We start from the raw sequence: 18,973 nt of genomic DNA on the forward strand, positions 1-18,973 counted from the left end.
GTTCTCATACAGCGGGGGCCGTGGATCCTTCCATAACTTGCATATCTCCCTCCGAGCGATGAGAATCAAATTCAGAAGCAAGCCTTTTTGTGTTACTGACATTAAAGTCATCAAGTTGTTATTGATGCCGAATATCACAATAGATATATTCAAATTTAACTTGACTTTAAATATAGCACCAAGAGCGCATTCTGCCAAAACCCCTTTAAAATACTACATTAAAAAAATATGTGTAGGTCATCAGCCGGGTAAAAATTGCATCTTGAAGAGGAGAGGGGGCAAATCTAGCTATTTTCATGGGGGTATAATACAACCTGTTGATTACGTAGAAGTGGTTCTTTTTTAATGAGGCTGGTTTAACTGACTTACATAATATCTGGAGAGAGGGTTCATACAAATCTACAGCATTGGCATCCAGGGCTGATATATTCCAAGCTATATGCTGTGGGGAAAGATCTATATCGTCGGCATCCTGCAGCTTCTTATACCAAAACCCAACCTCCTTTTTTATGAGATTTATGTTCGGACACCGAAGCTCGATTTCCCAATTTCCACCGATGGAATCTTTCTCTGCTGTACACCAAGAGGCCAGTTGTAAGTATTTAAATCTTGAGAAAGATTTTCCTAGTTTTGACCTTAATACCTCCCAGGGATGAATTCCATCTGGGGATATAAGATCGGACCAGATCAGGATACCGGCTTTCTCGATAGGCAATGCGAGGCTATCCTCTAGACAGACAGGTAACCCAGGAGAATCCCAGATGGGAGCAAAATCGGAGTAATAACCAATCAACCATTTTTTCCTGACCCTAAACCATACATTTAAAGTTGCTTTTAAAACTTTCAGGCGAACCTTTTTGAAGAACCTCAGAGTCAGCGCACCAAATATATATAAAAAACCCTCTCCACCACCCTTGAAAATAACAATTTCTTTTAGTATCTTCCCCCAATTAGATCCCCCCACCATACCAAGTAATGTCCGAATGTTTTTAAACTGAAAAGCAAACGAATACCAAAGTATTTCAGGAAGTGCAAGGCTCCCTTTCAGGAGCTTACACCTTAATTTCTTCCATGAGAGCCTTGCAGTTTTATTGGACCAAATAAAACTGCCTATTTTACTTTGGATTTTACTTATATCTCTACATGGAAAATCAACGGGGATGGTGCTGAAAAAGTAGGTCAATTTTGGCAAGATGACCATTTTTATCAAATTGACCCTACCGTATATTGTAAGAGGCAAGTTTTTCCATCTTGCAAAAAGGCGATCGATCTATTTAGACACCTTCTTTAGATTGATCTTAGGGATGTCATTTAAGTTGTTAACTATGATTATTCCAAGGTCTCTAAATTCCTTACTTATTTTACCAACCCAATTGTCGACATTCCAACACATTACCACTGGTTTGGAGGAGTTTGCGAGATATCCTGAGTATGAGCCAAATTCTTCCAAAAGGGCTTCCACTCTTGGAAGCACATCGGCTGGATTGTCAGTATAGAGCAGCAAATCGTCCGCATAAAGGGCTAACTTGCTGCTATAAAGATGGACACTAAAAGGAGCAATTGATTCATCCAATCTTATTGGTTGGGCAAGAGGCTCTATATATAGATCAAAAAGTAAGGGCGAGATGGGACAGCCCTGCCTCGTTCCCCTCGCAATATTGAAACATGATGCTAAGATACCATTTAGCAGAATCACTGCTGAGGCGCCCTGATAACAGTTAATCAATGTCTGTATAAAAATTGGACCAAATCCCATTGTCTTTAAGATTTCCCACAGGAAGGCCAAACAGACACGGTCGAATGCCACCGCCAAAGGCACCGACCGCGCCACAGCCAGATCAATACTACCAATCAACCGTTGGGTCTGTTCCTGAATATACCTCCCAGGAATAAAGCCCTTTTGGTCCATGTTTATCAGCTGCGGGACTAACTTGACCAATCTCCCTGCCAAAATGCTCATAAAGATCTTGTAATCAACATTAAGCAGGGAGATTGGCCTGTATGAATTGCCTTTAAGAGAATCTTTTCCTGGCTTTAAAATAAGGACGATCGTAGCCTCCTTCCAGGAATTCGGGACTCTACCTTCTGAGCAGTAGACATAGTTATATAGTTCACACAGCCTAGGGGCCAATTCATCCTTGTTGTTCTTGATCTTATTAATATGTATTTTTATTTCACCCTCGGTAATGGGGGCATCTAAAGGGACTCGACTACCCTCAGTTAAAACTGGTAATTCTTTAAGTCTCAGCCAGTTTTGGATGTTCTCTGGGCTGGGGGTAATCTCTTCCCTATAAAGGTCTGAGAACAAAGAGAGGAGACATATTTGCATATCTTCCTGTTTACATGAAGTTGCTCCACTCTCCTCAATGGTTAATTCATTTATATTGTTCTTGGCTCGATCTGCCCGTGCCTTCCAAGCCAGAAGAGCCCCCGCCTTTTCACCATATTCGTAGTGCTGCATGTTATGAGCAGACCACTGGGCTTTTACTTTTAACTCCAATTTTCCCCTATATTCCTGACGAAGGCGATCAAGATCATTATTGACTTGTGCCAGTTTTTCGGTGGATAACTGAGGACTACTCAGCCTCTCATCTTCCAACTTCCCTATCTCTTTTTCTGACTTCTGAAGTTCCAGAGACTCTTCCCTATTTTTTGAGCAGATCAGACTATGAAGCTGCCCACGTAAATTTGCTTTAAAAGCATCCCGGACAAAGTCTAGGGAGCTCGAACCAATATTAAGTGCACTTATTATGTCAGCATCAGAAAGCATTGCCCTTTTCAGAGTCCACCTGGATCTAAGATTTTGTCTACCTCCTACATAGGAAAAAGAGATAGGGGCATGGTCAGAAAGTATACTAGGTAGAATAGAGATATAACCAACATTCTCCAAACCCAGATTATCAGTTAGGATATAGTCAATCCACGAAGAGTGACCATATTTTTTACTAAAAAAGGTAAAACCATTTTGTCCCCATTCTTGGCCCTCCAAACATCAGCCAACACAAGATCATGTATCATATTGATCAGTGCTCAGCGAATACGTGGAGCAGCCACATGATAGCTGTGATTAGATCTGTCCCGCAGGGGATTGAGATGGACATTAAAATCTCCTCTGATAATTATTGGGGTAGTGATTTCTGTTAATTTAGCCTGCATACTGCAGATAAATGCTGGATCATCGATATTTGGGCCGTAAAATGACACTATCATCAATTCAGTCCCCCCTATTTCAATCTGTGCTATAATCCATCTCCCAGATTGATCCGAGGAGACTGATTTGATATTACCTTTTGTCCCTGACCTGATTATAATTGCCACCCACCTATTATGTGCAACCTGTTCAGAGGAGCAAAAAAGCTCAATCCAATGATATTTGCCAAAGATGGTCCTGCACTCCAAATGGCTCAGATGCGTCTCTTGAAGGAGGCAAATCTGGGCAGAAGATTGTTCAAGATACTTCAAAAATAATCTTTGCCTGTGTGGACATCTGAGCCCGTTGGTATTCCATGAGATGAATTTAATTTTACTACTCATGGAGGCCATAGGAGTCTGCTCATTAAGAAGACAACATTCAAATGATCTAAGGATGGCTTAGCTTCTAAAGCAAATCTGAGATTGAGGATATTTTTTAGATTTTCTCCCAATGCACCCCCACCCGTGCACCCCTCCTACCCGCAACCCATCCCTGCCCCTGTGAATCCCCCTTACTACCCTGGGAAACCCCTCCTAATCCTCCAGGCATGAGCCCTATGGGCGGGGTCCCCTTGATGCTATAAAAAAAATACAATTACACAAATCATAAACCAATCCACTCTAGAAAACCCAGCGAGGTGACCATTATAGTGTTTACTAAATTAAGATAAAACCCATTCCCCCCTCAACCTATACCTCACCCCCACTCCTGGTTTTATCAATGAGGTTGTCTACCTCCTCGATCTGTCGCATATTATACATGTGGTTATTCAACATAATTCGAAGCTATGCCTGGATTCTTAGTTGTACCTTGGCCCCCAATGAATTTAAAACTGTCGTTCTTTTGCCCAGCTCCCACTGCTTCGTTGCAGTGATGTGAGATATATCAGACCTGATGGAAAAGGAAAATCGACTAGGGAAGGAGTTGCATGTAACCAAGCCTGCTCTCAGGGCCAAGGATAAGATTTTTTCCTTTAGGGAGTATGTAAGAAAATTTACTGAAATTTTCCTTGGCTTACATTTTGCAAGATTCCTCTTATATGGATCCCGATGGACTCGCTGAATATCCTGGGCTAGACCGAGTTCTGGAGAGTCCTTAAGAATTGTGTCCTTTAAAAGAGAAATCACAAAATGTTTGATATCTCCCCCCTCCAAATCTTCAGGGATGTTTCGTATTTTTAAGTTGTTTTTTTCGGGCATGATTCTCAAGACGCTCTATGTCGTCTTTCAGCTCCCTATTTTGAAGGACTAATTTGTCCATTTCCACTGAAGAACAATTCAAGGCTTCCTTTATTTTTTGGATTTTAAGTTCCAGGACATCAGTTCTTTGTAACACTTCTTCAACTCTTTGAGCTAATGCCTCGCATGAGGATTGAATTGCAGCTTGGTTGGTTTCAGATGTAGTAAATCTTCTCCCTATATCATCCCTTAAAGCCATCAAGATATCTGCTAGTGATCCAGCCTCCACAGTATTGGAAGAATCCTTTTTAGGTTGATCCGGTAAATCCGGTAGATCGGGAGGGCCAGGAGAATTAGGGACTGAAAGCGATACCACCGCTGCATCAGGTGTCGCCAGTGCTTGAGAAGGTTCCAGCCTATTGTCTTGGTGCATATATTACCCCAGATGGAGGCGGCAGCGGGGGCAAGTTGTCTTCTTGATATGGGGGAGGGATCTGCAGATGGACTGTCTGTGCACTCAGAGATGCACTCAGAGATGCCATGCTAGTTTTTTTGTTTAATCCCTTATCTAAGGGGGTAGATAAGACTTTATAAAAAGTCTTCAAGCAGGGAGTTACTTTAACTTTAGAGGATAGGACTTTCTTATCCCTTCCCTTCCCTCTTCCACTCCCCAGAGAAGTATTCTCCGTGGTGGCTTTCCCCTTGCCCTGCCTAGCAGTTGCCCTTACCTCTGCAACTAGAGGTGATACGCGGGTATATGTAATAAAATCGGTGCCTGTGTTGAATTTCGCAGTCCTATTGCGGAGAGTATACCGACACACAGATGGTTTGAAACTTTGTTGAATACTGCAGGGGGTGCTGCACGGGAGACTACTCTCCTTATTTTCCATACAGCTTTGGGAGCCCACCCGTCGAATAGACCAAACCGTCTTCCTCAGATTTGCCTGAGCAGCACGAACCTCGCTAAACACCTCCAGAATAACCCCCACAGGCTCCGGCAGACCCAGCACGCTCCAACTCCAATGAGGCTCTTGAATCACACTTCGGTTCTTATCTGCATTAAGGGAACAACGGTCTCCTACCTCACCCCAGCTCCTGAAGAACCAGAACCTTATGGGCCTGGCGGCGCAGGGTATGCCTTAATCTCTGGGGTTCACCTGCTCAGCTACATAGAGACATGGGACACTCTGTCAGGCGTTAAAAGATCGGATTTATTAGCTGCAGCTAGTACAGTTATCCCAGAAGTACACGAGGTAGGTTCTCAGGAGACTGCCACTTCACTCCGTGGCGCACAATCTTATATAGTACATATGTGAAATATACATTAACCAAAAACACACCTAAAACATATAAAAAGAGCCAATAAGAAAGGTTGGAAAACAGAACAGAACCAATAGGAAGGGTTTGAAAATAAAGTATCAAGTAACTCGAAGAAGCCTCTCCTCCAACTGTGTTTGTCACCCCTCCCCACAAACTAATTCATTAACAGGTTTGTAACCGACTCGCAGGTGGCGAGATACGTTTGTGTGTTTTGGAGGACAGTTGTGAAACAAGAGAATACTAGCAGAGGACAGCGAAGGCCAGACGATAAGATAAAGTTAGAAGAGAATAGTGTGAACCAACAGATAGTTGAGACGGGGATTAGGAAAACCAGACGGGGATTAGTGTACTCTGCCAGTCCTAACACCAGCTTTGTAAATAGAGGCAGAAGGCTTATTTCGACACGATGCTGCAGGAAAATCAGAAAAGACTTTGTTCGCCGTGCTGCCTGAGTGAGGGCAACACAAAATGGCAGTGGAGCACAAAATGGCGGGTCGATTCGATCATGATCGAAAATCACATTTTCTCAGACCCTCCTTTTGCCAGAACCCAGGCAAGATACATAGACTCACGTTAATCTGAGTCAATGTCGATGGCCATGAGGTCATCGAGCTGTTGCTGTAGCATCATTCTAATATTCTCTGTGATTTGGGTTTAGGGATGCACATAGTAGCACAAAGGTCGCAGATGGCGGGACCACAGTGCATACAAAGGCAACAAGAGAAAATGATGGTCAAAACTACTCCAAAGAATGTCAATACCTTCCAGCCCCATTTGGACAGTAGTCCCCAAAACCACTCCAATAATGACCAATCTCCTTCGTCCTGATGAATCGACTCAGAGATTATATGTAACTTAGAGATAGCTTGGTATACTGTCGGAGCGTCATCAGGTATGAAAATACAGCAACTTGACCGGATCAATTTGCACACTCCACCACGTTCCGCGAGAACAAATTCTAAGGCAACTCGGTTTTGTAAGGTCATAAGACGATCCGCCTGTAGTTCTACCGTGATATTACTTAAGGCTCCTACAGTGATGTGTATAGTGGTTTCTACGACACAAACCAGTTGCCTTATATTTCTGCTGTTGGCCATTGGACCCCAAAAAGGAAGAAATCCTTTGAGGAAATCTCCTCCCTCTTGTCCTGCTGTGTCTTTAGAATCAATAATCCCTCTGCCATATCTGTTTCGATGATAATTTGCAGAAGCGGTGTATGTAGGGGGAAAAGGGAAAGCTATATAACAGGTACCAGAAAAACCAGTTGGCAACCACGTGTAAGCCCTATCGTGGCACATAAAATATGTGCCTTGAGATGGTACTAGAGGCGGCGAGTTCTGAGAGGAGTAGACGTATGTGTGGGAACAGTTGTTTCTTTGTATGGTGTCAGTAGACTGACCATTTATTTGCAGACAGAAATTTCCCTGATGAGGAATAGTCAAAATCGGTGGAGATTTTCCTTGTTTAACCTTATCACTAAGGCTAGTGACATAATGGGTGACGCTCCAGTTTGTGTACGCTTTTCTTTCGTCAACGGAAATCTTACTATTTTCCATGATTTTAGCCATAGCTACCATTCCCTTTATCAATGAACTATGACTAAAATCCGGACCACCAATATATGAACTAACGGATCGTCTGAATTTGCTTTGATAGGCATTGGAGAAGATTACAAAATAAGCCCAAACAGAACCCTCATAAGAGAACGGAAGAACTAAATACGGCATTCCTTTTTCTGTGGTATGTGGCATAAGTCCACACACCCAACAGTCAGTTGTATTGATCACTAATTGGTGTTGATGTAATAACTGGACAAATGAATTGTTGTAATATTCGGTTCTCCTAATGAGTTCATGTTGAGGAAGGGTATGAAATAGATGTGGAGAGACAGTAGAAGAAGACGAAGAGGTAGAAGGAGAGACAACTTTTTGCTGCAGAGCATAAATAATCCAACTTATACACGCCAAAAGGATACACAATAATATAATAATACATAAGGCTATACTAAAACGATTTACAGGATTCTTTTTTCATTTTATCCTTTCTCTCTCTTTTGCCTAATGTAGTTTCCATCTTTCTAAATGGATGCTCACGGCAATCTTCCTCAATCACTTAATTATGATTATCTGCCGTCCTATGACACTGCAAGTCCTGCAGGCCTATTGCCACTACTCAGGTCACAACCAAGACTCCTACCGTGACCCTGCAACCGGGATAGAATACTACATAGGAGAGAAAAAATCTTAAGTGTTCTTTAGTCTAGGTCTTAGGTTATAGTGTTCTTTATCAGGTGCAGTTTGGTCTCGGAACAATGTTCGCGGATTTGTCGTATTCAAGCGACGATGTGGTGTTATCGCTTTCTGAAGAATGTTGTCGTCCTCTTTCTCAGACAATGTTCCATTCAGGCGTGCATCACTAAAAGGTATAAATCGTGGAACCTTCTCACTCTCAGAGTCACTAATGCCCTTACGCACCCATTGATTGAAGGGTAGAGGCAAAGGCACTTTCTTACAATGCACGCCGTGAATCCAATTTTTCTTTCCTTCGACTTTTACTGCTGTTCTCATTACTAGGAGAACCAACCAAGGTTCCTTCCACCGGGGCTCCAAATTTCTCGTCCTTTGGAAATTCTTTATGCAAACCCAGTCACCTGGTCGGATGGAATGACCTGGGTCTGTGGAAGCCTCCGGCAAAGCACTCTGAACCTGTTGATGGAGAACACGCAATTTAGTTGTAAGTTCATGCAAGTAATCAGTCAACATTGGATATGGCAAGTCTGGGTATTTCTTAGGGCGAGGGACTCCCCATATATTAGCTGGGCGCCCAAAAACCACCTCGTAAGGGCTAAGTCCCAAACGAGAGTGTATAGCAGTTCTGGTGGATAGAAGAGCCAATGGTAAAGCATCGGGCCAATTAAGTCCTGTACTAGCCTGCACTTTCGCTAGTTTAAGTTTTAAAGTTCCATTGTAGCATTCCACTAAACCCGCTGACCGTGGATGGTTTGCCGCATGGAACTTTTGCTTGATACCAAGATCCGCACAAAGTTTTTGCATGACTTGGCCCACAAATTCGCTCCCATTGTTACTCCAGACAATGCGCGGCAAACCAAACCTGGGTAAAAATTCTTTTAGTAGAACTTTGGCTGTGGATAAGGCTGTATTATCTTTTAGAGGGTATGCTTCTATCCACCTAGAAAAGGCGCATACTACCACCAGAACATATTTGAGGTTGTTGCATCGTTCCATATGAATGTAATCGATCTGCAACACCTCAAATGGATAAGTCGGAGGAGCAAAGTGAACTGCTGGAGTTGGGGTTCCCTTTCCTGGATTGTACATCAAACAAACAATACAATGTTTCACTACATTGTCTGCACACTTTGGGATTCCTTCATTTTGCCACACTGGAGCCAGAAGCTTGCATATACCTTTCGCACTTAAGTGGGCTGGACCATGCGCCATAGTAACTACTGGGAGTACATAGGCATCTGGTAACAGCCAACGTTGGTGTTCAGATAATTCCACCCAACATCCCATCTCATCTAACATTCCTGTACTTTCTTTCCACTTGCTCAATTCTTTCTCTGTAGCCTCTTCCTGAATCGACCTTACACTTTCTACTGTATCCTCATACATTCCTCTCTCTCTCTAACCCAATTCGCAGGACCCGCAACATACATTCGACTTGTAGCATCTCTGGCTGTCTTTTTCGCTACTTCATCTGCAAATGCATTTCCTCGACCAACATCATCTGTAATCTTCCTGTGTGCACTACACTTCACAATTGCTATCTGAGCAGGTAAAGAAAGTGACTCAAGAAGATCAGTCACCAACTGACCATGTTGTATTTTAGTGCCATGTGAAGTAAGGAATCCCCTCTCTTTCCAAAGACGCCCAAAATTGAACGTTACACCAAAAGCATACTGGCTGTCAGTATACACATTCACTCTTTTCCCTTTTGACAACACACATGCTCTTGTTAAAGCTATCAGTTCTGCTGCTTGAGCTGAATTGTGTCTGATACGTGCTGTTTCCACAACTGTATGTTAAGTAGTAACAGCATAGGCTGAAACTGTATCTCCATTAGGGAGCTTAAAACAAGAACCATCCACCATTGAATTCCATCCGGATTCTCTAGTGGCGTATCTTTCAAGTCAATTCTTCCTTTTGTCTCTTCCTCAGTACGGAGGAAACAATCATGTTGCTCCTGAACACCTTTCTCCTCTGGAAGGGGCAACAGAGTAGCTGGATTTAAGGTATTACATCGTTTGATATGCACGTGACTAGCCAAAAGCGTCAGCTCGTATCCAGTTAAACGAGCACTCGTAAGATGTTGCGTTTTTGTTCTGTTTAGCAAAGTTTCTACTGCATGTGGTACCATAACAATGAGAGTATTATCTAGCACCACTCCAGCAGACTGTCGAATAGAAATTGCTGCTCCTGCTGTCGCTTTGAGACAACTAGGCAATGCTTTAGCTACTGGATCTAACGTAGCCGAAAAATAGGCACATGGCCGCTGTTTGTCTCCAAATCGCTGCGTTAAAACTGACAACGCACAACCCTCTCTCTCATGGACATAGAGCGTAAAAGGTTTACTGTAATCAGGAGTACCTAGTACAGGAGCGGTACACAGAGCAGCATGTAAATCGGTAAAACTCCTCTGACACTCGTCAGTCCATGGAAGGGGCTGAGGTGTATCTTTCAAAGTGAGTGCCAACAGGGGTTTAGCTAACAAAGAAAAGTTCGGAATCCACTGCCTACAATAAGAAGTAATACCTAGAAAGGCACGTACCTCCCTTTGTGTGGATGGCACAGACATTTGCGCAATCGCCTGAATTCGTTCTGGGGTTAATCGTCGTCCCTCCTTTGATAGGAGATGACCCAAATAGGTAACCTCTCGACGAACATATTGTAGTTTGGAAGGTGAAACCTTATGATTCAGATTAAACAAATGGCGTAACAATGCAACAGTCACATTTTTGCAAATATCTTCTGAATCAGCAGCGATTAACAAGTCGTCCATGTACTGAATAAGAGCAGCACCAGACGGCAAATGAAAAGTATCAAGATGACATTTTAAAGCTTGGCTGTAAATAGAGGGACTTTCACAATAGCCCTGAGGTGCGCGCTTGAACCGGAAGCTTCGGCCTCCAAGAGAGAAGCCAAAAATATCCCTACTTTCTTCTGCAATGGGAATACTAAAGAAGGCATTCGCTGTGGAAGGTATCATTGTCAACAGAGCAGTGATATCTGGGACAACAGGAAATTGTGGTACAACGATTTTGTTTACCTCCTGAAGATCAATTACGAAATGATATACAGGAGGCTGAGAAGGATCAGTGCGTTTAAGAACAGGAAGAATAGGACTATTGCATATGTTTCCTCTCGTTTCTTCAACCACACCCTTCTGAATCAAATCATGAATGATTTCCAAAAGCGCTTTTTCACCTTCAGTGGAAATTCTATACTGCGGAATACGTGGCAATTTAACATTAGGCTTGAGAGTGACAACATAAGGTGGAATCTCAAGGCAGCCCACATCGTTCGGACCCGTGGCCCTAAGCGTTGCGGAAGAGAAAGCAATTCAGGTGGAAACTGATCTTTGGACAAATACATTGGAGAAGTCAGTTTCTGTCCTAAAGTAAGATGTAGACCAGAAGGAGAACAATATATCGTAGCATGCATTATTTTCAATAAGTCCAAACCCAACAGATTCTCACCGCAACCATTCGTCAAAAGAAGCGGAGCTTCCAAATCATAAGGGCCAATTGAAATAGGCAAAGGGCAAGAAACCGGATTATGAACAGGGGCACCAGAAAATCCTACAGATACATTCGTTAAGCCAGACAAAGGTGCCCCAGGGAGTTTAGAATGAATGATAGAACTTCTCATCGCCCCAGTATCTAGAAGAAATGGCTCTGAAACACCCATTGTAGTGACATTAACATAAGGTCCATTCTGATCTACTGGAACCGACACAACTCCCTTACTTTGTCCAAGGCTGTCCTAGTTAGCATGAAGACTTTCATTCTCGCCTTCAATATAATGATCTTCATTGTAGTACTGTGTAGACCTAACATTTTGCTGATCAAAGTAATTCACGGAATTAGGAGGAGGAAGGGCACGCTGTTCTTGAGTCAACACACCTCGACCTCTACCTCTATTTGCTGACTGGAGGCCACCTCGACCTGGTGGAGCAGATAATGCTCCATTGCACTGCAATAAAACCGGACAACTATTCTTAAAATAACCTTCCTCTCTACAATAGGCACATTGATTAGGTCCTAACAAAGGTCGCGGAATATATGGCTCAGGTTTTTGATACAACCTCTGAAACTGCGGAGGCTGTTGAAACTGAGGCTGAACATAGCGAGGAGGATAAGCTTGTTGCAAGAGAACCTTCGTTTTTAATTCTTTCCTCTTTTTCTCTTGCTTTTCTTTTTCTTCTTTATCTCTGTTCTCATAATATTGTGCAGTAGCCAATATCTGGGCAGAAGAAGAAACAGCCCATGAACTTTCAGAATCTTTCAATTTGTGTGACAGCTCGGGAAGCAAATTGAATACAGATTTGTCCACAACTAATCGCTGTCCACCCTCTGTAGCCATATCTTGACCACTGTGATCAATAAATGTCTCCTCGAAACGAGTAAAGAAATCAGAGACACTTTCATCTTTCTTTTGTTTGCATGTCGCTAATTTATCCCAATTAACTCTCAAAGCAGGCATCATCGTTTTCATTAATGTAATAATCCTACCAGGGAGTTCTGAAACCAAAACATCAGGCTTAGCACTACCCACTTGAGCTGCATCTGCGGCAGTTATAGCAGCCCAATCACCACCTAGTGCTTGAACATGATTCTCTCTATGAATCTTAGCCCATAATAGTTGTGGGACTACATTTCCCATCAACATATCGATATCAGCTAGATTCATGATGCAAGCATCAACCGTCTGTGATAATCTTTCATAATAACCCGCGGGGTTTTTACGAGGATCCGGTAGAGTCTATTTAAGTGCTAAAACTTCAGATCTCTTTCAGGGGACATGTACCCATATACGTTGAAAATGAGCGGGAATAGCTGGATTATTACCTTGAGCTGCAACCTCTTCCTTCCATACTGGAGGAACCTCTCTCATGGGATAATTTTTCAGTGTCAGTCTAACCGACGGATCGGAATCAAGGAAAGTCTGAGAGGACAATAAGTTTCTAAAGGAAATAAGTGTCCTTACAGCGTTTTCAACCTTGGAACCCACAATAAGTCCTTTACCAAAGTCAGCCTGAACATCTAACAGACCCTGTGGAACCGAATTCAAATTCACATCCTCCCATTCGTTAATGAGAGTATCACACATTACATTGAAAACATATCTTTGCGTGGGCGCATTCCATTGTGAGACGGTAGGCAAAATATCGGGCACACTGTACTGGGGACCCCTTTCGATCCATTTACGTGCGAGAGAGTCCAAATTTTCTCATTCTTCGGCAGCTGGGAATTGACTACGAGATTGTCTTCGAGCAAAAGCCGGAGATATATTTAAAGCTTCAAAGGAAGGAGATAGAATTCCAGAGACAGTGTCCGTGAGTCGCCTACGCACAGACGGAGAATTGGACATGAGGATAGGGGACAAGGTATTAGGCGAACTAACAGAAGGAGAGTCTGTAATTGCAGGAGGAGCAGAAGGCAAAGGAGATCGAAGATCAGGAGATGAGGGCAAAGAAGTCGAAGTTAAAGGCAAAACTGGTAGAGGCAGTAATACTGGAAGGGGCAAATGCGGAATAGCCAGAACAGGCGGAGGTACTGCTGGCAGCTGAACAGGCTGTAACAACTGGGCTGCATTGGCACCTTGTGCATAGGGCGGAGGCAATCACAATAAATGAGACATTAGGGGATCTTCTTCTAAATCTTTCTTGTTATCGGAAGGGGAAACAGGCAACACCGGATAGCATTTATCTATCGCCATACGATGCTGTCTCTCTGAAATTTCCATCGCATTATCAATTTTATCATCTTTGAATTGTTGGGCAGCCTGCATAATTGTCATACCCTGTGCTTTCCTATCTCATTTTGTTTGCCTAATTTCTCTCTGTTTGGCTTCCTTACGCCAAAGGCAGAAAGAGTCAAACATTGCCGGCCGGGCTTTTCTTTTGAATAAAACTGCTTCCAAATTATCTAGCACATCAGACTCAAAACTACCATTTTCTGGCCATTTTAAAACACCATCTTTCTTCGTGTATCGGGTCCATGCCTCATTAAAGGCAATGGGGCCATCACCATGTTTTGAATAGAGCTCATATGTGGGAGTTCCAACCGAAGGAATCGGACAAGAGTCCTCAAGCCGGGAATCCCTATTACAACCAAAGCAACAAAGTTTTCCAAACTTAGTCAGACCAGGCATCTCGTGATTTCACCGGACTGTTCACAAACTTCAAGGGGGTAAAACTCAGTTTACGCAGCACAAATGCACTTACCCCTCGGCTTCGGCTATTGCAATAGTCGAATCTAAGGACCAAAGAAACAAAGGAACAAAGAAACAAAGGACCAAAATTGTGGGAGCGACCCACCAAATACTTAACTAAGGATGTCTTCTCACGCCAACAGAGGCCCGTCTATCGCCTTACCATACATTACCAATGGAACGGCCAAGGCAGGGCAGCAGTCAGGGCAGCAGTCGTCAGTAGCCGTCAGGAAGGAGTAACCACGCTGCAGAAGACCTTCGGACCACTTTCGACATACAGGGGTCGCTTGACGTGGCTCGCGAATCCTCCAGAATTTTTTTGCGGGGTTCCTCACGACCTTCAGGCAGAACCACTACCACTGAAGCCGCCCGACGTTGGGTGCCAGTTGAAGAACCAGAACCTTATGGGCCTGGCGGCGCAGGGTATGCCTTAATCTCCGGGGTTCACCTGCTCAGCTACACAGAGACACGGGACACTCTGTCAGGTGTTAAAAGATCGGATTTATTAGCTGCAGCTAGTACAGTTATCCCAGAAGTACACAAGGTAGGTTCTCAGGAGACTGCCACTTCACTCCGTGGCGCACAATCTTCTATAGTACATATGTGAAATATACATTAACTAAAAACACACCTAAAACATATAAAAAGAGCCAATAAGAAAGGTTGGAAAACAGAACAGAACCAATAGGAAGGGTTTGAAAATAAAGTATCAAGTAACTCGAAGAAGCCTCTCCTCCAACTGTGTTTGTCACCCCTCCCCACGAACTAATTCATTAACAGGTTTGTAACCGACTCGCAGGTGGCGAGATACGTTTGTGTGTTTTGGAGGACAGTTGTGAAACGAGAGAATACTAGCAGAGGACAGCGAAGGCCAGACGATAAGATAAAGTCAGAAGAGAATAGTGTGAACCAACAGATAGTTGAGACGGGGATTAGGAAAACCAGACGGGGATTAGTGTACTCGGCCAGTCCTAACACCAGCTTTGTAAATAGAGGCAGAAGGCTTATTTCGACACGATGCTGCAGGAAAAGCAGAAAAGACTTTGTTCGCCGTGCTGCCTGAGTGAGGGCAACATAAAATGGCGGCGGAGCACAAAATGGCGGGTCGATTCGATCACGATCGAAAATTGAATTTTCTCACTCCCAGCCGCTCTAAGTCCTGACCGCACGCTGCCCGCAGCCCCGGCATATTCACAGGTGCAGGACCATGCAAGACCCGGAACTGCAAGCAGAGGAGCCGGTGCTTCCACTCCCGCGCTGCACCAACAGCACGCAGCAGCGAGAGCTCCAATGGCGGCACACCGCCTCACGAGTCAAACAGTATTTTCGACTCCGAGGGCTGGCACACAGAACACCACACGGAAGAGAAGAACAAAAAAACGTAAGTATCTCCCTTTTGACAATCCCACGCAGAAAACCGCAGGGGGAAAGGGAAGAATCGATAATAAATGAAATAATAGAAAAAAGGCCAAAAGGAGAAAAAGAAAGTTTAGGGGGGGTCCTTATATCTTAAAAAAACCATCTTTCAGCTCCTAAGACACTCGCCCAGTCCCATGAGAGGTCTGGTAGCACGCATCAGGAGGAGCTCGTCCGCAGCTGTTTAGCTTCCAGCCACTATGTTTCCCACTCAGCGAGTGTTGTTTATTGAATTGTTGAGTTCTGAGCCTCTATCCATCAGCACATCTCTGGGTAAGCCTGTGGCTGCTCTGCTGCTCTATCCTAAGAGTGAAATGCTAGAAAGAGGTGCCTGGTTCCTAGTTGGTGGGGGTTACAGTATGGGGGTCCCAGGACACAAATGTTAATAGAGCCCAGTGCATGCTGTCTACCCTGGGACCCTCCAACCCGGATTCCTCATATAGGTGATAAAGAAAAAGACACACTAGAGTGATGTATTCAGGGAGGTTGCCCAAGAAATTGAAACACCAAGGATTCAGGAAGATCTTGCAGCTCAGCTGGCTAGAACTAACCAAGAACCTTGAAATGTCAATAGCATAGAGAAGAACACTAATAAAGGACTGCTAGTGTTGATAGTCCAAGTTGTCCTCAACATGCCCCATGTCATCTCTGGCTTTGTTAAATCAGATGTCACCCAACTGGTAATCTCAGAGAGTTAAAGTGCATTTTAATTTCACCTTTGATCATGGGGTAGTGTCTTTGTAAATGAAGGTGGTGCCTTGATTATACATGTTTCTGAACTATTTCTGAATACTTTGTGGTTCAGATATATACAGGTTTAAAACTGTGGTTGCATGCTAATCTAAAATCTAAGATCTGACTGTCCAATTAGAGCATCAGTGGATCTCATGGGTTCCTGTGCCACCTATAAAATCTGACCTTGACCTGACATTTTGGAAGTACCGGCCCAGGATCTATAGTACAGTCCCCCTGGCTTCAATACATTTTCAACTCCAGTAATCCCCTTCTCGTTTATTAGTGACTGGGGCCCCTTGTTATAGTACCAGGTCTTGCCTGAGCTGTGTCCATTGTCCTCTATACTCAGCATTAGATCCACAGTGGACCCAACAGACAGAATTCACAAAAAGTAGAAGAACATTCTCTAGGTATCTTAAATTCATTTTTAATGTGAGTCAAAAATAACAGGGAGTGTTTATTATAGGGTCAACTCTGGCAGATTCTCAGCCCTATGAACTGTTTGCCTTTGTTCTGAAAGTTTTTGAGAAACCTGGTTGTATTGCAGACATATCATAGGAGTATTGCTATAATGCATTACTCTGTTTGGTACTTTTCCTCAAGGTCTAGATTTTATGAACTCTACAGTAGATGGGTTCTAATCATAGTCAAGAACAGCCCAACCTTTACACATTGTTTAACATTGGTCAAAGGGACTCTTTTATTTTAAATAGAAGTACTAAGTGGCATATCAGCAAGGGCCAACGTTAATTACCGCTAAGCGCACTTAGCGCTAGGATAATTATCGCCGGCTATCGCTGCTTTCTATCGCGGTAGAAATGCAAGCGTTAGCTGGAAAACAGTGTGATGGAAATCCAGCGATAATCGCACTGTGACCGGCGATACCTTGCTGATAGGGCAGGGTAGTCTTAGCCGTGTAATCCGCCTGCCATTGCATTACATGGTTAAGTCAGAACTAAAGCAGGTGGAAGGAAAGTAGCGATAACCATGGTTAGCGCTACTTTTCTTATCGCTATGCTTGCTAGCGATTCCCTTGATAATTGGAGAAATGTCGGTTAGCAAAATTTCTCCAGTTATTTTGGGGAAGGAACGCCCACTTTGCATCTCATTAGAGATGCAAAGCTGGGCGTTCAGTAAACAGGCACTAAGGCATGGATTCACGTGTTAGCGTGTCCATGCTGATAGGGTGATAAAATTATCGCTGCTTTTCGTCCGAAAACGGACGCTAAAGCGGCGATAATTTTATCGCCTCGCCTTTCTGATATGCCCCTTAATTGCTAAAAGTGCTAAAACATATGTATCTGGCTTCAGAAGGCGCAGGGACCTATTGGTGCAGTTGCTCTTTAAAGGACATTAAATGTCTTGCAATGGAACTTGTTGACAGTGTGCATGTAGTGTGTAGCTCTAACCATCTGCCATCTTCTTGAGTTTGCCCTGACTGCTCACTCTTGCCATCTTTTGAGATTTAACTATTCCAACAGAATAAATTGCTTTTCTTATTGACCTGTTGAGAAATCAAAGGACCAGGGGCCTCAGAAGAAAACAAACTCCTGTCACTCAACATAAATATTTCCCAGAAACCACCGACTGCAGAACTCGCATAAATCTTTTCACATGGTGCAGCACTAAAATATGGACTACAGTAATTACACAAAACAGCACATCGCCTACCACCCTAGAATCTGTATGACAATAATTTGTGCTAGATAGATTTTTTGAGCTAGCTAGGGAGGGGATGTTGTGAAGTGACACACGGACTTGGGAAGAAATATGTGCATTGTCCGATTTAGCTCTGTGAGTTGGCAGATGCTTGACAGAAAAGTTAGGAGAGTCTGGAGAGAGTAAAAAAGTGAGTGTAATTAAGGTGAAGACTTTCTCTAGTAGTGTGAAGGAGTATTGTGGGAGAGTAATTAGGAGTCTGTTACGACAGACTAACTTGCTCAGGACTACATTATTGGCTACACTATATAAAGTGTGAAATATGATGTCCTACAAAGTCTGCAGATCTGCTAATGTGTAGAAGAGGTGGCAACTAAAGAAATCGAAAGTGAATGCCTCCATTTGATTGTTGAGTGGGACCACCATTTGTCTTATTGTTAGGAAGAGGAACATCTTGTCACAAGAGTATGAGACAGAAAAGAAAATATTTGCCATTGTCATGATTGGAGGTGAGTAGATCACGTCTGTCTTTACTGTTTTCAGAACAATGCCCTTCAATACCACCAGGTAATAACATTCAGTATGAAAATTGACTTATTTCTGCTGTAGGTGGTGGGGGAAGGGAAAAAGAGAAGAGACAGAATTGCATATCATATTCAAATAGACAGTAGAGTAAATCAATGGACACAATGGTCTTACTATAGGCAGTGATGTACAGAGGAGGGCTTGGGCACAGGTTTGTATATGCCCACTATTAAAGGCTTGGGTTTAGAGCTAAGGCAGGATGAGACATTGCCTAGTCCATGCTGAGAGTTACAGTCTCAAATGACAGATTACAGGATACAAAATGCCTGACTAGATCCACATGACTAATACAAATTTGACCTGATATAGTTTCAAAATTGTTTTTTATTTCAAGCACACATAAATACAACAATAAAGCAGACATTACTGATAATTTTTCCCTATCAGAAAACTTGTCTTCCTTTTTTGAAGGATTCCAATTTTGCATGGCA

The sequence above is a fragment of the Triturus cristatus genome, chromosome 7 (genome assembly GCF_964204655.1).
Source record: "Triturus cristatus chromosome 7, aTriCri1.1, whole genome shotgun sequence".
NCBI lineage: Eukaryota > Metazoa > Chordata > Amphibia > Caudata > Salamandridae > Triturus > Triturus cristatus.